The sequence below is a fragment of the Mustela nivalis genome, assembly GCF_964662115.1.
Source record: "Mustela nivalis genome assembly, chromosome: 8".
NCBI lineage: Eukaryota > Metazoa > Chordata > Mammalia > Carnivora > Mustelidae > Mustela > Mustela nivalis.
Genome location: NC_139027.1, coordinates 120773231 through 120796557, shown reverse-complemented (window position 1 = coordinate 120796557; position 23327 = coordinate 120773231). Strand labels below are relative to the sequence as shown.

Below are 23327 nucleotides of genomic sequence, written 5' to 3'. Positions count from 1 at the left end.
CTCCAGAGACGTTGAATAGCCAAAATAATCTTGAAAAAGAAGAACAAAGTTAGAGGATTTAGATTTCCTGATTTCAAAATTTAGTACAAAGCTGCAATAATCAAAACATTGTGGTGCTGGCATAAAGACATACAAACTTATTCCACTGGACTTAAAGAGCCCAAAAATAAACTCTGACAGATAAAGTAAAATGATTCCTGCCAAGGGTGCCAAGGCCATTCATTGGGGAAAGGACAGTCTTTTCAACAAATGGTGCTGGGAAAACCAAATCTCCACTTGCAAAAGAATAAAGTTGGACCCTTACCTAACACCATTTACAAAAATTAAAAATGGATCAAAGACCTAAATGTTAAGACCTAAAAATATAAAACTCTTAGAGGAAAATAGGACAAATGTTTCACAACATGGATTTGGCAATGAGTCCAATGACACCAAAGGTATAGGCAACAAAAGAAAAAAAATAGATAAACTGGACTTCACAAAAATTTCAAACTTTTGTGCAAAAGAAACTATCAACAGAATGAAAAGGCAACCTACAAAATAGGAGAAAATATCTGAAATCATTCATCTAAAGGATTAATATACAGAATATCCAGAGAACTAAAATTCAACAAGAAAAACTTAATTCAAAAACAAAGTGTTTGAACAGACATTTCTCCAAAGAATGGCCAGTAAGCACATAAAAAGACACTTAACACCATCAATCATTAGGGAAATCCAAATCAAAACCACAATGAAATACCACCTCACACCCATCAGGAGGGCTACTATCAAAAAATCAAGATATTAACAAATGTTGCCAAATATGTGGAGAAATTATAACCCTTGTGTACCAATGCTGGGAATGTAAAAGGATATAGCTACTGTGGGAAACAGTATAGTGGCTCCTCAAAAACGTAAAAATAGAATTACCATAAGATCCAATAATCCCACTTCTGCTATATACTCAAAAGAATTCAAAGTAGGTTCTAGAAGAGGTGTTTATACACACAAGTTCATAGCAGCATTATTCACAATAGCTAAAATGTGGAAGTAACCCAAGGGTCCATCAATGGATCAATGGATAAACAAAATGTGATCTATACATACAAATGCAATAATATTAGGAAGGAAATTTGACACATGCTGTAAGATGGATGGACTTTGAGGACATTATGCTAAGTGAAGTAAGCCAGCCAGAAAAAGATGACTCCACTTATATGAGATACCCAGAGCAATCAAAATCAGAGACCAAAAGTACAGCAATAGTTACCAAGGGCTCAGGGGAGAAGGGGATGTGGATGTGTTGTTCAATGGCACAGAGTTTCAATTCTGCAAGACAAAAAGTTCTAGAGATGGATGGTGGTGATGACTGCACAATGATATGAATGTACTGAGTAACACTGAACCACAGACTTAAAAAATGGTTATGACAGGGATGCATATAGGTGGCTCAGTTGGTTAAGCTTGGTTTCAGCTCAAGTCATGGTTTCCAGATCCTGAAATCAAGCCCTGCAACTTACTTTCTTATGGTTCAGCAAAATCAAAAGTAACTATCTAGAGAGAGAAAGCAAATGTCACAAGATGTTATTAACTGGTCAGTCCAGGCCAAGTGATTACAAGTATTCACTATACTATTCTTCTGACTTTTCTGTATCTTCGATTTTTTTTAAAGTAACTTTTTGTTGTTGTTGTTGTTGTTTTTAAAAAAAGAATATAGGGGCGCCTGGGTGGCTCAGTGGGTTAAAGCCTCTGCCTTCGGCTCGGGTCATGATCCCAGGGTCCTGGGATCGAGCCCCACATCGGGCTCTCTGCTCAGCAGGGAGCCTCCTTCCCCTTCTCTCTTTGCCTGACTCTCTGCCTACTTGTGATCTCTCTCTCTGTCAAACGAATAAATAAAATCTTTAAAAAAAAAAAAAAGAAGAAGAAGAAGAAGGAGAAGAATATAAAGAGTATCCCATCACAATGAGATACCTGACACTATTAGAATGGCTACAACAAGAAAATACTGACAATAACAAGTGTCTGACAAGGATGCAAACATCCTTATATATTTGTGGTTGGAATACAAAATGGTAAAGTCAATATGGAAAATCTTTTGCCTACTTCTTATAAATTTCAACACATTTACCATACAACCCAACAATCCCATTTCTAGGTATTTACCTTAGAGCAGAGTTCTTAACCGGAGGTTATTCTGCACTATGCAACTTTTTTTTTTTTTTAAACAACTGGCACAAGGTGCAGGTGGCTACTGTTATCTAATGGGTAGAAGAAGCAAGGGATGCTGCTAAACATCCTACTGAGCTCTCCACAACAAAGAATTAATTTTCCAGCCCAACATGTCATAGTACCAAGATTAAGAAATCCTGCCTAAAGAAATAAAAGCAACATTCACCTAAAAGCTATACAGAAATGTTAATAGTACCTCTGGTCATAATTACCAAAAATGTGAAACAACCCCAAATCCCTCAACAGATAAACTGATAAACTGTGGTGCAACAAAAAGAAACACACTACTGATACATGAAACAACCTGTATGTATCTGGAACACATCATGCTCAGTGAAACCCAGTCTCAAAAAGTTACATAAGTCAAAAAAAAAGTTACATATGTATTATTCCGATTATAGTGACAATCTCCAAAAGACAAAACAACAGAGATAGATAACAAATCCATGGCTGTTAAGAGTAGAGTGTGGGTAGGACTACAAAGTGCAGTACAAGGGAGGTTTCTGGTATGATGGAACAATTCTATATCCTCATTATGGTGTTACAAAAATCTGTACATGTGTTAAAAATTCATACAACTGTACACCAAGAGAAAAAGCCAATTTTACTCTATGATTTTTTTAAAAGTAGCATAAAAAACACATTTAAAAAAAAGAGGATTTATTCTGTGGGGGGCAGAGGAAAGAGAATCTCCAGCAGACACCTCACTGAGCATGGAGCATGAGGAGGGGCTTGATCCCACTACCCCGAGAACCTGACCGAAGCCATAACTGAGTTAGATGCTTAAACAACTAAAACACCCAGGTACCTCCCCAAAACACACTGTTTTAAAAAGGCTACATCCCCTATGTGCTATGCTGATAGTGTCTCCCCAAAATTCATGTCCACCTGAAATCTCAGAATGTGACCTTATTTGGTCTTATACGATCTTTGTAGATATAATCATTATGATAAGATCATACTGGATTAGGGTGGGCCCTAGTTCAATGACTTGTGTCCTTATAAGAAAAATTTGGACATATAGGCATGCACAGAGTAAAGGTGATATGAAAACACATAGGGAGAATGCCACACAAAGACAGAGCCATAAAGAAATGCAAGGAGGCCAGCAACCACCAGAAGCTATGAGAGAGGCATGGCACAGATTCTCCTTCTTAGAAGTTCAATCCTACTGACACCTTGTTTTGGTCTTTTAGACTCCAATACTGTGACAGAATAAGGCTCAGCTGTTTTAAACTAACCAGTATGTGGCAACTTGTTACAGCAGTTCTAGGAAAATGAAATATCCTATGACTCTATTTATATGACATTCTGGAAAAGGCAAAACTATTGGGACAGAAAACACATCAGTACTTCCTAGGGGACAGAGCTGGGGAGAAATGTATGACCACAAAGGAATAAAACTGTCAAAATTCAAAGACTTGTATACTATTAAAGGATGAATTTTACTATGCCCAAGTTACATCTTAATAAACTTAACTGCAGGGGCACCTGAGTGGCTCAGTCAGTTAAGCGTCTGCCTTTGGGTCAGGTCACATACCAGGGTCCTTGGGATCCAGCCCTGTGTCAGGCTCCTTGCTCATTGGGAGCATGCCTCCCCCTCTCCCTCTGCCTGCCTGTGCTCTCTCTCCCTCTGTGTCAAATAATAAATAAAATCTTTTAAAAAGAAAAATAAAAAAACCCGGGGCACCTGGGTGGCTCAGTGGGTTAAGCCGCTGCCTTTGGCTCAGGTCATGATCTCAGGGTCCTGGGATCGAGTCCCACATCAGGCTCTCTGCTCAGCAGGGAGCCTGCTTCCCTTCCTCTCTCTCTGCCTGCCTCTCCATCTACTTGTGATTTCTCTCTGTCAAATAAATAAATTTTAAAAATCTAAAATAAATAAATAAATAAATAATTAATTAAAAAACCCTTAAAAAAATTCCCAATCTGAATGACCCTCCCAAAATCCTAATCTAGTTTGTAAAATTGACTCTGGCTCTCCTGTGTATCTTGGGGAGGTCTCTCCAGGACCCATCTATCCTTTCTAGTACTACCCTTCTACTTCCATATCTCACTGCTGCATTAACTTGTCTTTTCTAATGTCCCTTTCATTTTATAATCTATCCTTTAGCCTCCTCTTCCTCTTCCTAACACCCAATTTTTAAAGCAATTTCAAAACTTTGCTTCCAAGATATAGAGACATGGGGCACCTGGGTGGCTCAGCTGGTCGAGTATCCATCCAACTCTTGATTTCAGCTCAAGTCATGATCTCAGGGTCCTGGGATCAAGCCCCATGTGGGTTCCATGCTCAGTGCAAAGACTGCTTGAGAATTCTCTTTCCCTCTCCCTCAGCCCCTCCTCCCACTCATGTGCTCTCACTTACTCACTCTAAAAATACATTAAAAAAAAAAAAAGATATAGAGACAAGATGGATGCCTCAGTTTGAATTTCCTATAAAAAGTAACAGGGAAGGGGCACCTGGGTGGATCAGTCGGCTCAGGTCATGATCCCAGGGTCCTGGCACTGAGCCCCAAATCAGGCCCCCTGCTCAGCAGGAAGCCTGCTTCTACCTCTCTAACTCCCCTTGCTTATGTTCCCTCTCTCGCTGTCTATCAAATAATAAATTAATAATAATAACAGGGATGCCTGGGTGGCTCAGCTGGTTAAGCATCTGCCTTTGGCTCAGGTCATGATCCCAGGACCCTGAGGTCAAGTTCCACATCAGGTTCCCTGCTCAGTGGGAGCCTGCTTCTTCCTCTCCTTCTGCCTGCCTCCCTCATGCTTGTGCTCTATCACTCTCTATGACAAATAAATAAAAACTTTTTTATAAAAATAAAAAATAAGAATAAAATAAAAAGACAACAGACTTACTTTTTACATCATTAAAAAAAAAAACTTTCACCATCAAGTACAATGGAGTCTCTATCTTTGCCTGGTAAACCACTGTGATTTGAACCACTGAAGATACCAGTCTGAATCTAAGATATAATACAATATTAATATAATCTATAACCTATTAGTCTATCAGATACAAAGAAACTTAAAATAGGGTCAATTCTTAAAATTTATATATTGTTTATTTTGAGTAATGTTTACTATCACACTAGAAAAATATGACAGAATGTCTAATGCAGAAAGGAGGTCCTAAAACACTGCCATAGGTAAAAACTATCCTTAACATCTTCCTGAAAGGCAACAGAAATAAAAATGTGGAAAGAAAAAGACACATTTCATATGATTATTTCAGTTATATCTTGTCCCACAAGCAACAAGCAGCAAACTACATTTGTAGCCTTATTTTTTTTTTAATTTTATTTATTTATTTGACAGAGAGAGATCACAAGTAGGCAGAGAGGCAGGCAGAGAGAGAGAGAGGAGGAAGCAGGCTCCCTGCTGAGTAGAGAGCCTGATGCGGGACTCGATCCCGGGACCCCGAGATCATGACCTGAGCCGAAGGCAGTGGCTTAACCCACTGAGCCACCCAGGTGCCCCTCTAGCCTTATTTTAAAACATTATCTTATTCATAGAAAAATTATTAGGACATTATGAAATTTGCTTGGTTTATTTTCAGAAATAATACAGCCAACATAATCTGTTTGTTTTTTTTTTGTAGGCCACCATCTATTTTGACCTAGAAAACTTTTCAATAACTTAATATGGGTCTATAATTCTTAAAAGAAGCCATCAAAAAGACATTTCAGAAAACACACTATGAGGGCGCCTGAGTGGCTCAGTGGGTTGAGGCCTCTGCCTTCAGCTCAGGTCATGATCCCAAGGTCCTGGGAACAAGCCCCACATCGGGCTCTCTGCTCAGTGGGGAGCCTACCTCCCCCACTCTCTCTGCTTGCCTCTCTGCCTACTTCTGATCTCTGTCAAATAAATAAATAAAATCTTAAAAAAGGGAAAACTCACTATGGGCAACTGGGTGGATCAGTCAGTTAAGTGTCCGACTCTTGATTTCAGCTCAGGTCTGATCTCAGGGTTGTGAGACTGAGTCCCCCACTGAGCCCTGCATACTCGGGCTCTGCACTAGGCATGGAACCTGCATTCAGATTCTCTTTCTCCCTCTGCCTTCCCCCCTCACCACCTCACTCTCTCAAAAAACAAAAACAAAAACAAAAACAAACCCCAAAAAACCACACTAAACTGCTAAGGAGAAAAACTGCTTGTCAAAGCACAAGTACATTGCTCAAAGAGCTAAAGTACACAGTGGTATTCAGAGAACTAAAACCTAAAGGAAGTCAAACTCTCAAACAGCCTTACTATACAATACAGAAGTGGGACACCTGGGTGGCTCAGTCGGTAGAGCGCCTGACTCTTGATTTCAGCTCAGGTCATGACTTGAGGGTTGTGAGATCTAGCTGAGGTGGGCTCCACACTCAATGGGGAGTCTGCTTTAGATTCTCTCCTTCTCCTCCTGCCCCTCCCCCCTCAAATAAATACATCTTTAAAAAAAATAAATAAAATAAGATACAGAAGCATACACCATAACTGTCAATACTGAGTAGTCTCCTTCGAACAAGGCCACTCAACCATGTTCTTAAACCACCACTCAAGTAAAATCGCTATGTCTAAAAGGATCAGTTTTTAAAAGTCTGTATTTATTCACCAGCCACTACTGTGAAGAACAGAGCCTCAATCCAGATGCAAGTAGAACCATGAAGGTGATAATGGTTCTTATGTATGCCACCAGTAGCCACACTACCCAGCCAGGTTGAAAACTAGATCCTGCTCTCTCCAGTCATAGTAGCACAGACTAACCAGAAGGAACCACCTTTAGATCCCATTCTCTACTAATGATGGCAATAGAACTTAACTTGTAGAAGTTGGAGGTATTATCAGAGGGGATAAGAGTTCTTTGGGTTGGGGTAGAAGAGAAATACTCATTTCCATAACATTCTCAATAAAATGAGAGAAAATGGAACTCAAACCCACTGATGATGGGGAAAAACTGCTTTCTTACTGACTAGAGAAAGTTACCTTAACAGAAAGGTAGGGCATAGAATATTCTCCCTCTCAAAAGTGACACCTTGGCTCTGAACATCATGTAAATCATCTCAGATCATTGAAAGCTCATTTCCCATTTTCCAACCAAATCTATGCGTGTGGATCTAAAGCATATGCATAAAAAGACAATTATCTTATTCAAAGAGAAAAACAGAAAGTTGTAACTTTCAAGGTTCAAGAGTATGGCAACAGAATTTAAGGAAACTGGCACTAAAATCAAACTTTTAGTATTCATTTGCTGGTTTGAACTCTGTACCCACTACTTCAGATGGCAATTTTCTCCCTGTTCTCCCAAACAGCTAACAAACATTTTAATATTAACTATTACAAGCTATTTCCTGGTTTTGACTATTTACTGCTGAATTTTAAATTATATGATATGCCACAATAAATATAACTACCATTGTGCTACAGTAAATATTGCTCTCTTTTGCAAACAATGCTTGTGTGAAATTATACAACCTAATTATGTATCAAGGTGTATACAACCTAATTATGTATAAATTATGTACTCCCCGGCTCCCAAGAAACTAGTTTCTGACCATCTCTTAATACCTACAAATTGTCCTCAAAATACAAAATCCTGATAGCCACCATCCCCATCCTCCCAACAAAACTTTCTCAGATCATTTCTGAACATAATTTTAAGAACTCTCAAGTAAATTAGATATCAATATTAATGAATCACTGAGTAACATGTATGTATACTTTACAAATTTATATTTTTATTAAAAGGAGTCAAAAACCATTATTGTTCAGGCTGTATTAAAAACGCAGAAAAAAATCAGAGAATCATTTACAACCAGAAGCCCCAAATATTTGTGGCAGGAGAGGAGGAGAGAGACAAACACCACTTACCCATTAGGAAACAAACAGGATTATGAAAGCAGGGCCAATATTATATATGGGTCTATAGACCCAATATGGGTCTATAGATTTTCACCTTAGTATTCTATTCCAAGACTACCTTCTCTACTTCAAACTCAAAAAGACATTGAATAAAAATATTATTGCAAAGAAGTCAAAATACACAAACATCTTATTTGTTCTTATAGGTAAACAAACTGAAATCCAGAAAAGTTAAATGGGTTGCCCAGTTAGGCAAAGATTTCTTATATATGACAAAAGTACTACTCATAAAAGAAAAAAATGAGAAAAAAGCCTCAACAAAATTAGGAACTTCTACTTTTCAAAAGACATTCTGAAGAAAATGAAAAAAAAGACAACCAAAAGCCTAGGAGAATATATTTGTAAAATGCATATCTAATAGAAGACTTAAATCCAGAATTTACAAAGAATTCTTACAACTCAGTAATAACCCAATCAAAATGGATTGTCCAAGATCAGAACAAAAGATGTGGCCAAAAGAGAGATCGCTAGCCTTGTTCAACATTAATTTCATGATTTAAAACCATGGTTCCTAAAATAAATAAATAAATAAATAAAAATAAATAAAACCATGGTTCCTTAAAGGAAACAAAAGACAACAGGAAAACAAAGAAACAGGAGGGGAGGGAAGTGGGGGATAGGGTAACTGGGTGACAGACAGTAAGGAGGGCATGTGATATAATGAGCAATGAGTATTAATAAGACTGATAAATCACTGACCTCTACATCTGAAACCAGTAAGATTATATGTTAATTAGCTGAATTTAAATTTTAAAAAATATACTTATGTCATTGCTATACTTGAATTTATTCAGGTTGATTCTTTTTAAAATCATTAACATATATATTGAGTCTAGGATCACTCCTAATCCCCTCTTGCCTAAAGCAAAAACAAAAAACAAATAGCACCTTCAAAATAAGAAATTCTAAATCATTACACAAGAAAAAGTTAAGAAGTGAATCACTGAGAGGCACCTGATTGACTGAGTTGGTAGAGCATGAGACTTTTAATCTCAGGGTTATGAGTTCAAGCCCCACATTGAGTATACAGATAACTGAGGGGGGAAAGAAAAATGAGTCACTGAAATGATTAAAACAGATTTTCTTCCTTCGGAATCACAAAAAGTAAAATCCTTCTTTGGATACCTCAGGCCAACTTGTACTTAAACATTAATAGCAAGCTTCTCAGAGAAAAATAAAATTTCTTTTAAGACCTTATATTTTCCTCCTCTAAAACACAATCTAGGGCGCCTGGGTGGCTCAGTGGGTTAAGCCGCTGCCTTCGGCTCAGGTCATGATCCCAGGGTCCTGGGATCGAGTCCCGCATCGGGCTCTCTGCTCAGCAGGGAGTCTGCTTCTCTCTCTCTTTCTGCCTGCCTCTCTGTCTACTTGTGATCTCTCTGTCCAATAAATAAATAAATAAATCTTAAAAAAAAAAAAAAAAAACACAATCTAAATGACACATAGACTTCTTTCCCTAAAAACATAATCTTTCATAAATGTCTACCCAACCGGGGGGCGCCTGGGTGGCTCAGCTGTTAAACATGATCTCAGGGTTCCGGGATGTTGCCCTGCGTTGGACTCCCCACTCAGAGGGAAGCCTGCTTGTGGATTCTCTCTCCCTCTCTCTCTGCCTCTCCCCCGTGCTTACCTGATCTCTCTCTCTCAAATAAATTTAAAAAAAAAAAAAAAGTTTACCCCACCAAGTAAATGTTTAAAAGAGAACAGGGAACTCCAAAACTTGAGAAAAATGTAATGAAGGTCTTGCCCCAACCAACATTTACCTTCCCAGAAAGCCCTACTTTTAACCTGTTATCATCAAACATTTACTGAGGGACTATCCATTGGAGAGAATGGTTCTAGCTGCTCTTCAACAATAGGAAAGGAGAAGAGCAGTAGACTAAGAAGCAGAAAAGATATGGGCAAAGCCTACAAAATAATCAGGACACCACATACCAAACAACCCTCATTTTAAAATGGGAAAGGACTTGAGCAGACATTTCTCAAAAAATATACTAACAGCCAAAAAATGCATGAAAAGACACTCAGTATCACTGATCATTAGAGAAATGCAAATCAAAACTATAATGAGATACCAATTTACTCACTGGGATGATTACTTAAAAAAAAAAAAAAAATGCCAACACAGCAAGTAACAAATGGTATGTGTGTAGAAAACTGGAATTCTTGTGCACTGCTGGTGGGAATGTAAAATGGCACAGCTGTTGTTGAACAATACGGTGGTTCCTCAAAAAAATTACACACAGAATTACCATCTGATCCAGAAATTCCATTTCTGGTAATATACCTAAAAATACTAAAAGAAGGGACTCAAACAGTCATTTGTGCACCCACATTCATAGCATTATTATTCACAAAAGCCAAAAGGTAAAAGAAAGCTAACTGTCCACCAACAGAAGAATGAATAAACAAAATGTGGTGTACACATAAAATCGAGTATGAGTCAGCCTTAAAAAGGAATGAAATCATGACACATGCTACACCAATGAACCCTGAAGACATTATGCAAAGTGAAACAAACCAACATAAATGACAAATACTGTATGATTCCACTTACAATAATTAACAGTCAAATTCTACACAGAGAAAAAAATAGCATAGTGGTTATAAGGGGTTAAGGGAAGGAAAATGGTGAGTTATTTTTCAGGTGCTGAGTTTCAGTTTGGGATGATGAAAAAATCTGAGATGTGCACAATGGTAATGACTGCACAACAAAGTGAATACACTTTTTTAAAAGATTTTATTTCTTTACTTGTCAGAGAGCACAAGCAGGGGGAGCAGCAGGCAGAGGGAGAAGCAGACTCCCCGCTGAGCAAGGGGCCTTGACCTGAGGCTTGATGATCCCAGCTTTGCGGCTAAAGCAGATGCTGAACTGACTGAGCCACCCAGGCATCCCAAAGTGAATGTACTTAAACTGAACACTTAAATAAACATTTACAATAGTCAGTTTTACATCATGTGTATTTAACCACAAAGAGAAAAAAACAAAGGGGCACCTGGGTGGCCCAATGGGTTAAGCCACTGCCTTCGGCTTGGGTCGTGATCCCAGAGTCCTGGATCTAGCCCCACCCACATGGGGCTCCCTGCTCAGCAGGGGGCCTGCTTCTCCCTCTCCAGCCCCCACCCCCGCCTGTGCTCTTCTGCTCTCTGTCAAATAAACAAATAACATCTTTTAAAAAAAGAAACAAAAAAATAAAAAAATAAAAATAAAAATAAAAAAAGAAACCAAAAACTAATCAGAACAGATAAGTTAATCATTTTCATTGTCCCTCAGAGGTGAAAACATCAACTGATAAGAGTAAAATCAACTAACTGGACTGACTGAACATAAGAACTCCAACTCCATTCCCTCCTAAAACACCAGCAAAATGAAATAAAGTCAAAACAGAGACAAAAGGCAAGGAGATGACAGCAGTTAAATGTCAGCAACATTCTAGACAATGAAAAGCAGTAGTAACTAGGTACTGCACATTTCAATATACATATAGCATATTATTTTTAATTAAGACCTGTGGTAGGTATCTTTCTTCTAAAAAATTCAAGAACAGAAAAAGATAACTTGGGATTTCCTCTTAACTACTAACTTTCCACAGAAACAAATGCAGCTAATCCCTCTCTTGTGTTCCTTACCTTCCTACTTCCAAAACAGATGTATAATTAAATGAACTACCTGAAAATCCCTTTCAATATTCAGAACAAATGAATTCCATGGGCGCCTGGGTGGCTCAGTGGGTTAAGCCGCTGCCTTCGGCTCAGGTCATGATCTCACCGTCCTGGGATCGAGTCCAGCATCAGGCTCTCTGCTCAGCAGGGAGCCTGCTTCCTCCTCTCTCTCTCTCTGCCTGCCTCTCTGCCTACTTGTAATCTCTCTCTGTCAAATAAATAAATAAATAATCTTTAAAAAAAAAAAAAAAAAAAAAAAAGAACAAATGAATTCCAAAAACTAGGTTAGACCATGCTTTAAAATTAAAAAAAAAAAAAAAAAAAAACACAATCCCTTCTCCATTAAATGAGATTTAGATTTAGTTCAAATCTATTTGACCCTATTGCTGCATCTCTCTGACGGGCCCCAATTTTTTGTACTTTTCAGAGGCTCAGTTCAGGACTTTTATTCATCAGTGAGGGAAATATTACTGCATCTCAACTATTCTTAATACTCAGGCTATACCTAACATACTACTCAACTTACTCATCAAAAAGACTACTTACAATAACTACACTTGGCATTTTAGCCAAGAATAAGAAATAATTTCCCTGTATATGTCAAAATTCTCAAGAGGAACTATAAAATAAATCCTGGTGAAAATGAAATCCTAAAAATCACTTTCTCAAGTCACACAGAATAAACACATTCCACCTTTCTACAATGTTTATCACTTTCTTTAAACATTCTAAATCATGAGTTAATTATTGTGTCAAGCTTCTGCAGCAAAATTCTACATCTTTTCCATGAGAAAACTGCCAGTGTTTCCAAACTTTGGTAAATACAAAAATTCCATGTATAAAGTCTAATGAAACTTATCAGAGATCCGAGATCACCAAAAATCCAAAACTAGAAATGTGATAAACAGCTGAACTACTTTATTTCCTCTTTTTTCTATTCTCTTTGTGCAAGCTGGGCAATCGTAAGACTATGTATACGATCCATAATTAAGCTGGGGTGGAGAGATTGATAAAGCAAGATCCACAACACAAAAAGAGATAATAGTATTATTCTCACATACCCCAGTTTTTACAAAAGAACTAGGGGAAAAGCTTTCAAAATTGGCTATCTTTATCTACTGCAGGGTTCCACTGTCACAGAGTGACCCATATGTGTGTATATATATATATGCATGCTTTTGTCTCTTACACAAGCTTTTGTCCCTTCCTTTCCATTCCCACTACCACCTACCTCCCTAGCCTGTTCTTCCAGCCTCCAGAAGCTACCAACCCTAGTAAATACTGCAGGCTTCAGTATTACCTAATAAATCGCCACAAAATACCATTTTATTCTGTCAGCCAACAGGACTTAAGTTATCCCAAAACAAGAAGGCTGGTCTCTTAACTATCAAACTTTCTTCTATTACCAGGCCCATTAAACCCTCTTGAAACTAATCTAAACTCCAACTAATCTATTCCCTGTACTACCACAATCTCAAGTCCATTCCTGCCTCTATACCTTTGGCAATTTTTAATCTATCTTAAATAACATCCCTCCTCCTCTCTGCCTTAATAATTACCCTGTGTACCTCTCATTCAGACCTAGACTGCTCTGAAGTATTGCCTGAACAGTTTTAAATCTTTATGTGTGTAAGGACTTTCTTCCCGGAAGGCAGGGAACATGGGTTATGATGCAAAAAGTCAAGCTCCAGAACAGAGGCTGCAAAGCGGCAACCCACAAGACAAATCCTTCCCGCAGTGGTGATTTGCTTGGCCCATAGCGTTCATGATTTCAAAAGTTGTCAACATTTTAAAATAAAGATTTCTCACAAAATCTGGATTCCCAGCTTCTGTTTAGAAAAAAGTTAAGATGTTTGGCCCACACTTGGTCCTATATTCCCCACTAGATCAAAAGTGAGGCAACACTGAATTATATATATTTTTAATGGTGAAAATGGTCAATTTTACCTTTAATTTTTTAAAAAAGCAAGCCAAAGCCACTTAACAACTACCCCATTAGAGGAACACGAATTCCCTGGTTCACTTTAGTCTCAATTTTATCTTTACTAAAACGTCCCATTCAGGGGCACCTGAGTGGCTCAGTGGGTTAGGCCTCTGCCTTCAGCTCAGGTCATGATCTCGGGGTCCTGGGATGGAGCCCTGAGAAAGGCTCTCCATTCAGCGGGGCCCTGCTTCCCCCTCCCTGCCTGCCTGCCTCTCTGCCTACTTGTGATCTCTCTCTCTCTCTGTCAAATAAATAAATAAAATCTTAAAATAAATAAAATGTTCCATTCAAATTTATAATGCTCACCCTAGATAAGCTTATTTAATGAGTTAAACAACTGAGATAATAATTTTAAGACAAGTGCCTGCCTCTCTGCCTACTCGTGATCTGTCAAATAAATAAAATCTTAAAATAAATAAAATGTTCCATTCAAATTTATAATGCTCACGCATGATAAGCTTATTTAATGAATTAAACAATTGAGATAATAATTTTAAGACAAGGTCGGTGGTAATGATGATAATAAAAAAAACAGTAATAGCAATGAACACTTCATACTTATTCAGCCAACTATTATTCAAGCAAAAATATTTTACCTTATTTAATCCACACAACAACCCTATGGATATATGCAATTTCTAGTCCCAATTTATGGATGAGGAAATTGACCAAGGTTATACTCCCAGTACACAGTAGAGCCAAAAGTCAAAACCAGACAATCTAAAGGAATCATAGATTGCTTTAGAGTGGCATCCTCTCCTCTGTGACCAACTGAAATAATTCCCTGGAACAAGGAATGCTAAATTTTAGATCTCCCTCTTTCTTTGAATGATTAAGAAGCAAACCAAAGTTCACCTACACATGTTATCCAGACAGCATTTGGATTTTTTCCTTACCCTAAAAGAAAAATTTCTGTCATTGACAGAGAAAACAATACAGATCCAATAAAATAATACACATTTTCTCAGAAAGTATGTTATTTAACATTTCTGGATTGAGGGAAGCTCAATATGCAGATGAATTTAGTTTAAAACTATGAAGTGATGATACAGTACAAAACTTCTTTCCTGGGACAGAAATGTAAATCTATTAGGGTAAGCAGCTCCCAGACATGAAAAAAAGCCTGAGGTCAGGGACTTTTTTTTCATCATGAGTCCCTGCAACACCTAGCACAGAGCAGCACTTAGCATATATTCATTTATATTAAAAGAACAAAGAAATCTAAAGCTTCTACCTTAAATTGCAATGCAATGTAATCCTTATTAGAGCACTTATCACCCTGATTTTTACAAAAATAACTGGTGAGCAGGTCTGTTTTCCTGACAAAACCACAAAATTCTTTAGATAGGGGTTTTATATTTACCTATTGGGACCTAGCACAACAGGAGCTCAAATAAACACTTGTTGAATATTACAAACTTAACATTTCTGTACTTAGGTTTTCTATAAATCTCTCTTTCTGCCAATGTTTAAAGTAGAACTTAAAATATAATGGCTTCTCACTTACAAGGTAATGGATATTATGAAGTTCTACTATAAGATATTTCTACTACCAATCTTATATTGTGGAATCAACAAAATCCTGAAAAATTAGTAAGAGAACATAAAGCACAAAATATAATCAAAGAGTGAGCTAGAAGAAAACAGAGATCATCATGTTTGATACCTTTAACATACACGTGAGGAAAAAGAGGCCCAGAGAGATTTAAGCAAACTGCCCAAGATTTCAGGAGTAAGCAACAAGAAATACCAAAGGCTAGAACCCAGGTTTCCTGGAATGTTGCCCTAGTTTTCTTTCCACAAAGAACTACTCTGTGAGTTCAGGATGCAGTGGATACTTTTAGAAATATTTTAAAGATACTTGGTATGGGGGCACCTGGGTGGCTCAGTAGGTAAAGTGTCTGCCTTCATCTCAGGTCATAAACCCAGGGTCCTGGGATCAAGCCCCATATCATGCTCCCTGCTCAGTGGGGAGCCTGCTTCTCCCTCTCCCTCTGCTGCTCCCACTGCTTATGCTCTCTCCCTCTGTGTCAAATAAATAAAACCTTTAAAAAAAAAAAAAGATACTTGGTATGAAGAATGATCTTTCCCAGCACATAACTTTTTGTGAGGTATTATATCACCATTAAAGAAATGAAAGCTGCCTTGGTTCCTTAACTGCAAACAACACCACTTCCTTTTCCCCTTCTTTTTTTGCACTATGCATTTTTCACTTTCATGTACTTCCTTTCTTTATTTTTTGGGAATTCTTCTTCTTACTACATCTTATTTACCTACTTTCCCTCTTAGCCACTTCCTTTCCTACTACCTCTCACAAAGCTCCTACTATCTCCTTCTTTTCCCTCCATAATTATAAAAAAAGAACAGAGTAAGCACACATTTGATTACAGCAATGGCCTGGGACACCATAACAAGCAAATCGTGGTCTTGTTCTCTAAGCATTTAGAGGGTAATTATTGAACAAAAATATAAACTAAATGCAAAGGGTCACGTAGAGGTATGAATAATAAATACTGACATTTACAGTGAGGACAGGAATCTAAGTATGGAATCTAGGACATTATGTGAAGGTAGTAATGACAATGACAACAAAGAGTTGCAAGGTTAAAATTAGTAAAAGGGACCACTCTCTACAGTATTCAGCTTGCTAACCTACCAATTCATTAGTTCTACTTCATTCACTCCTTACTCTCTTCTTGAGTTTTTCCTGCTCTACTTTTTTTTTTTCTTATCGAGTAGAGTCTTCCTTTTCTCTCTCCTAATCCTTTAAAGTCAATCTGTCCTGTCCTCATGTTTTCCTTCTCAGTATTACTCCCAACTTCTCTTACCTTATAGACCTAGATAATGTCTTAAGTTGTGAATTCATTTTTTTCTAAAGCTTTAGTATGTATTATTTTATTTGATCCTCACAACAATGTCAGGAAGGCAGGTAGGAATCGATACATCTATTTTACAGATATATAAACTGAGGCCAGTCAAGATTAAATAACTGGCCAAAAGTCATACAGTTTGTCAGTGGGAAAATCAAATCAGTCCTTTCTTTCCAAATTCTCTTTCTCCATTGCATGTTGCCTTCTTTTTACTTCTTAACTTTTTAATCATAACGCACATATCTGGACAAGTATATAGAGATAAATGTTTATAGAACAGCACAAGTGGGAAAAATGTGTGTATGTCCAAGAAAAACAAAAAAAAACAGAAAAGTCAGAAGACCAAAAGTAAGAGCAAAGTGTGGCTCACAAGCTAATCCTTATAGAAGAGACTATGAGTTTCAAACCCAAGTGCAAAATGCCTATCTCAACCAATTGATGTAGTCAGCATCAACACCCTCTTTCAGTTATATGACCAGAGCTCTCACCCTCTGCACCATTCCTTTCTCCCAAACTCTTTCACAGGCCTGCCACCATACCTGAAGTTCTCACCGTTCGAGTCACTTCTTTGGGTTAAGGTGTTGTCTCCAGAAGACCGCTGTTAAATGCATGTTACCTGAGAGGGGAAGGAGGGTCCATTAACACATTATTCTTATAGTTAAACACATCAGATTAGCAATGACCTTGGGAATTTGACAGCACAATGGCTTTTTAAGCTTCATGGGATAAGGGTACCTGGCTGACTCATCAGGAGAGTATGTTAATTCTTGATCTTGAGGTCATGAATTCAAGAACCACGATGGACACAGAGATTGCTTCTAGAAATTAATAAAATAAATGTAAAAGTTTCATGGGATAGATAATTTGGGGAGGCACAGATAATTTTTGGTGGGGCAGGCAGGATAAGAAGGTGAGTTATGAAAAATGACTCCTACAGAGTAGGGGTGATGCCCACTTGGGTATGATGGCTACATGGCAAAATGAAGATGACCATAAAACACACACTCTATGTACTGGGGTCACTATAACAATGGTCCCTGCAACTTGGGAGGCTCCTAAGGATAGGAAAAGAAAAAGCACTTCAAGGATCAGAGTACAGTCAGTTCGGAAACGAAAAAAGCTGAGGTGGCAGCAGTTTTCCAAGGACAGTACACTGCTAGACTGAAGGAGGAACAGCTCCTGGTTAATGACTACTAGTTGTGAAGCTATTTCCAACTCAACATTTTTAGCTGAGGGGCCGACCTACCAACCAGATAATGCTGCAATTCAATTCTGCACCACTAACTGATATTAACTCAAAACCAGTATCATGTACAACCACAAAAATCAACATGCCTTTACTAAGAGCTTATTATGAGCCTAGAATTTGGTGAGGTGCTACAAATACAGGAAAAAATAACTTTATACACTTTGTCTTAACTCATATAAATAAAACCAATCTCCAAAACCCAAAATTGAGAGAGGCGTGAGGAACAAGGACGTGGGGGGCGGGGCCACAAACAGGTGACTATTTCCTAGCAGTACTAACGACAATTTTTTTTTTAAGATTTTAATTTATTAATTTGACAGAGAGAGAGAGAGATCACAAGTAGGCAGAAAGGCAGGCAGAGAGAGAGGGGGAAGCAGGCTCCCTGCTGAGCAGAGATGTGGGGCTCGATCCCAGGACCCTGAGATCATGACCTGAGCCGAAGGCAGAGGCTTACCCCTCTGAGCCACCCAGGTGCACCTAACAACAAATTTCTTAAGCCAAAATAAATAGAACAAAATTCATTCTAGGCCAAAGTTCCTTGTTAAACTCTTGCCTAAACAGTCAAGAGGCACAGGCTAGAAGTATCTTTTTTCTTTTGGTCTAATACCAAAGGCTCTTTAGCAGCACATATTCATCTTGACACACTGGAGATTAACTAAAAGTTACAAAAACTCAGTTCTAATTCTAGCTCTAATTCTTTTTTTTTTTTTTTTTAAGATTTTATTTATTTATTTGACAGAGAAAGATCACAAGTAGACAGAGAGGCAGGCAGAGAGAGAAGCAGGCTCCCCGATGAGCAAAGAGCCCGACGTGGGGCTCGATCCCAGGACCCTGAGATCACGACCCAAGCAGAAGGCAGTGGCCCTACCCACTGAGCCACCCAGGTGCCCCTAATTCTAGCTCTAATTCTTAACTAGCTCTAGGTAAATTATTGAACCTGCTTAGGATTTTTTTTTAAATAAACAGAAAACTAAGTTTGGACTAGTCTAAGGATAGCATATACCTGGCACATATATCACCTACTAAGTAACTGTGTCCACAGGAAGCATCACTAATCAATCATAACTCACGTTCCCAGAGAACATATATGACCAAAATCGCTCTGCCAGCTACTTCAAAGCAGAGCTGGTCCATAGACCAAAATATATTTGCCACTGTGGACTAGTAATCTCTGCAATCTCTTCCAACTCTGAAATTCTAACACCAAGTTTCTGAGTATGAGAGAAACACTTCCAACAAGCTTAGATCAATAGTGTTGATAGTCATAAATTGCAGTCTAATCTCCAAATTCTCCTACAAATTGCAGCCAATCTGATTCTAATTTTTCAAAAGTGCTAATGGAGGGTGCCTGGGTGCCTCAGTTGGTTAAGCGACTGTCTTCAGTTGGGGTCATGATCCTGGAGTCCCAGGATGAGTCCCGGCCAGGGCTCTCCGCTCAGCAGAGAGTCTGCTCCTCCCTCTGACCTTCCCTCTCTCTGCGTGGTCTCGCTCTCTTTCTCTCTCTCGCTTAAATAAATAAATAAAATCATTTTTTTTAAGTGTTAATGAAAAATATACTCTGATACCATTAATATATATAACCTGGCAAAATTATTCAGATTTGCTTGTGGGTCCTTTTTACAGAATAAGAGCCTTTTCGAAACCCAGTGGGGCCCTAACAATTTTCATCCAAAAATATGGTAACAATATTGCATTAGTAAAGAACTAAATCCAATCCTCACAGCCTCTCTCCAACATCAAACCTCTAACCTCTCACCTAGACTTCTGCAACAGCCACTCTTCCATCGCTGTACTCTCATCACCAGAGCCATCTTTCTACAACATTCATGTCACTCATATAATTTCCCTGTTTAAAATCTGAATCTAGGGCGCCTGGGTGGCTCAGTGGTTAAGCCGCTGCCTTCGGCTCACGTCATGATCTCAGGGTCCTGGGATCGAGTCCCGCATCGGGCTCTCTGCTCAGCAGGGAGCCTGCTTCCTCCTCTCTCTCTCTCTGCCTGCCTCTCTGCCTACTTGTGATTTCTGTCAAATAAATAAATAAAATCTTTAAAAATAAATAAATAAAATAAAATAAAATCTGAATCTATTAGTAACATAAAACTCAAGGTTTTTTTTAGCATTATACTTGTAACTTTTCACATAGTTACCTCCTTTTACCTTTCTGACCTCATGTCCCACAATGCTCTCCTTCCTGATCCCATCCCTGCTCCATGAAACCTTTTTCTCCCACAGTCTTCTGCATTTACACACAGCATTAAGGGGGGGTCCTGTCTGCCCTGTCCTTCCTTTAACCTATGCTGGTTACACTCGTACACTCATCATCTAAGACCCAGCTTAGGACCAGGGGTAGGTCCTGCCACCTTCTATGGCCAAACCCCAGACAAAACTGGTATGAGTCTTAAAGTTTTTTGCGCGTTTCTCAGGCTCACAGTATTGTTTGCCTCAGTGGTTCCCAAGACCATGAGAGCGGCTGGAAGCAGGTTTTAAAAACAAATTCTTCTGTGGCTCAGTGGGTTAAAGCCTCTGCCTTCGGCCCAGGTCATGATCCCAAGGTCCTGGGATGGAGACCCACATCGGGAAATCTCTGCTCAGCGGGGAGCCTGCTTCACCCCTCTCTCTCTGCCTGCCTCTTTGCCTACCTCTTTGCCTACTTGTGGTCTCTGTCAAATAAATAAATAAAATCTTTAAAAAATAAAATAAAATAAATTCTTCAGAACCAAAGCAGACCTACTTCCTGAGACCCTGGAGTTTCTACTTTTTAAAAAGCTCCCCTAATTATTCTACTGGGCAATTTGGGGAGCAATTAGTTTGTCTATCTCTTCCAATAGGTAAACGAATGTGTTTTTTAAAAAGAATTTAGAAATCATCCCTCTAGAACACTGTGAAAAAGTATTCTGCACTTGTTTTTTATTTCATATTCTTTTTTTTACTTGATTCCTATACTAAACATGAAGGAATTCCCTCTGGATTCACACCCAAAAAACTTACTTTCTCTGTTGGTAACTGTACCTCGAGTAAATCTGTGAATGCATAGCGCAGGCTCTCAGCATTATATGCCATGAGAATTTTATGTCAGCTGAGAAATCCTTAGCCGATTTTGAGGATAGAAATACACTGCCTTTACACACCTCCTTAAAATCGAATTATATTAGGAGTAGATACGGGAGACCCCAACTTAGTGCAATGGTAAGTGGCTGGTCCCGCTTTCCAAAAAATTTCCAAAGGAAAAAAAAAAAATCCCGCTTTTCTTTCCCCAACCTCACTCCCCAAAAAAGTACACTAGCGCTGTAGAATTACGGCAGAAAATGTAACAATATTAAAAGGCGAATATAAGCAAGAAAACAAGTTGTGACGGGGAAATCGTGAATTGCAGGTAGTTTGCACGTTCACCTGGTTACATCTCTAACTTTAGGCCTAACGTCCACCTTGGAAGCAGAGACCCGGATCCTCTCAAGTCGTGGCCCGGGACTATGTCTGAAAACTTAAGTTCCCCCACTTAGTTCCCACTAAATCATGTCCTCATCACGTTTCGACCCTTAGAATACGTTCGCGGCTACTTTTTTCTTTTCTCTGATGAAAAAAAGGGCACTCAAGAGGGAGGGCAGTGACAGCTCCACGTCCGCAAAACTCGGCGCCGGGAAGTGCCGGCGGGGTCGCGACACCGGGCGCAAAAAAGGGCGCCCTGCCCGGGACCACCACGATGGGGGACAATGGAGGGAGGAAGGGAGTGGAAGAAGGAGGAGGCAGCCGCTGTGTTGGGCCCGCCTCCCGACTGGGGGCTCCAAAAAGTCTCGTGAAGGCCAGCCGAGTGGCAGGTGGGCCCCGCCGCCGCCCCTCACAGAGCCACGTCGGCCGCTCCGGCCGCTGCCGCGGGGCCCCGCGCGTAGGCCGAGCCGCGGGAGACTGGCCCCCGGGCGGGGCTGAGGGGCGCGGGGATGGACCCTGCTGCCGCCCGCCACGGCCCAGCCCTCTCACAACTTGGCGCCCGCGAGGCGAGGGGCTCCCCATACCCCGGCCATTAGTGGCTGGTCGGCGCCTCCGGCCAACCCACCCCTCGGCCACTAGCCCGAGCTCCCCGCGACCCCCACGGGCACCGGCTGTGAGGGAAAAAGAGAGCAGTCGCGGCTCTGGGGTCCTCCGCCCGCGCGCCGCACTCTCACCCCTGGTTCTCCTCGGACACTCTCATGCGGGCTCCCCCCTCTACCCAGAACTACCCCCGGCCAGCCAGCGAATGTTTACCGGGACTCCGGGCGGCGGCGACTCTTCGGTCCCTCGACTAAGATGGCAGCCGGTCCCGAGCCCCGACCACAGCAACTAGAGCTAGTTGGAGGCCAACGCGCAGGCGCCTCCAGCTTGGAAGGAATGTGGACCACAAGCCCCAAAAGGCCTTTCGCGCCGGCCGGGAGAGTTGGCAGAAGCTTGGGAGACCTTCTAAACCGGAGTTGGCTCGCGCTTAGGTGGGAGGGACCCTGGGAGTTCTCCTAGCCCCTCAAGGCTTTTTTTTTTTTTTTTTTTTAAAGCTACTCCCCACCCCCGAACCTCTAAAGACTGTAGCTGTGGTTCCCAAACGCTAATGTGCATCAGAATTACCTGAAGAACTTGTTGAAACTTAGGGGCCCCACCCCCAGAGTTTCTCTTTCAGCAGATCTGGGATGGATGTAATAATTTGCCTCTCTCTGACTCTGGTGTGCTCCTGGTGGGGGATCACACTTTCAGAACCACTGGATTATAGTTTAGTCCTTAAGAAAGTACACTAGGGAGTTTGATTGATCAGGTTCAAATCCACCTTTTTTTTTTTTTTTTTTTAAACAAGGTGCGGTTAAGGATATGGAAACAGCCTACATATAAGTGATGCCAACGCGGCAGGTGTTCAAAGAGCTGATCCGTAAGCTCTTTCAGCCTCACAACAAATCTATGACAAAACTACTTGCATTATCTTCACGTTACAAATGCATAAACCAAGTCACAAGCTGGATGGAAACCCAGGCAGGGGGCGCCTGGGTGGCTCAGTGAGTTAAAGCCTCTGCCTTCAGCTCAGGTCATGATTCCAGGGTCCTGGGATCGAGCCCTGCACTAGGGCTCTCTGCTCAGCGGAGAGCCTGCTTCTCCCTCTCCCACTGCTTGCCTCTCTGCCTACTTGTGATCTGTCTGTCAAGTAAATAAATAAGATCTTTTAAAGAAAGAAAGAAACCCAGGCAGTCTGGTCCGTCCTCTTAACTTCTTGTTTGTGAGAATTAATAGGCTGTGCAAGTAGACTCAGAGACCCAGCTAAGGGCTTAGTAATTAATGACCTTCACTGTTATTGTTTAGCCTGTCCTTATGAACATATTTTACCACATGGCAAGTCACTTGCATTTTTCAAAGTACGTTCAAATCTCTTTGTCAATGTTGGCTGCAATATGGCTTAGGAGAGCTGGTTAAAGGTCCAGACTCAGGGATCTTACCCCAGTCAGAA

At 40.0% G+C, this 23327-nt stretch overlaps 1 protein-coding gene across 20 annotated transcripts in view; it reads right to left on the bottom strand.

The window, feature by feature from the left end:
• Positions 1 to 22336, bottom strand: part of ITCH (itchy E3 ubiquitin protein ligase) — a 131075-nt gene extending 108739 nt beyond the window's left edge. For 12 of the 20 annotated variants that reach the window (XM_082746042.1, XM_082746027.1, XM_082746036.1 and 9 more), the window contains exons 1-2: positions 22112 to 22216; positions 17163 to 17239 (exon numbers count right to left, since the gene is read on the bottom strand). The gene's annotated coding sequence lies outside the window, so the exon portion shown is untranslated. Of the gene's footprint in view, positions 1 to 17162; positions 17240 to 22111 lie in introns of all 20 variants that reach the window. The other 8 variants (XM_082746043.1, XM_082746041.1, XM_082746044.1 and 5 more) reach the window with 8 other exon arrangements.
• Positions 22337 to 23327: the final 991 nt, after the last annotated feature.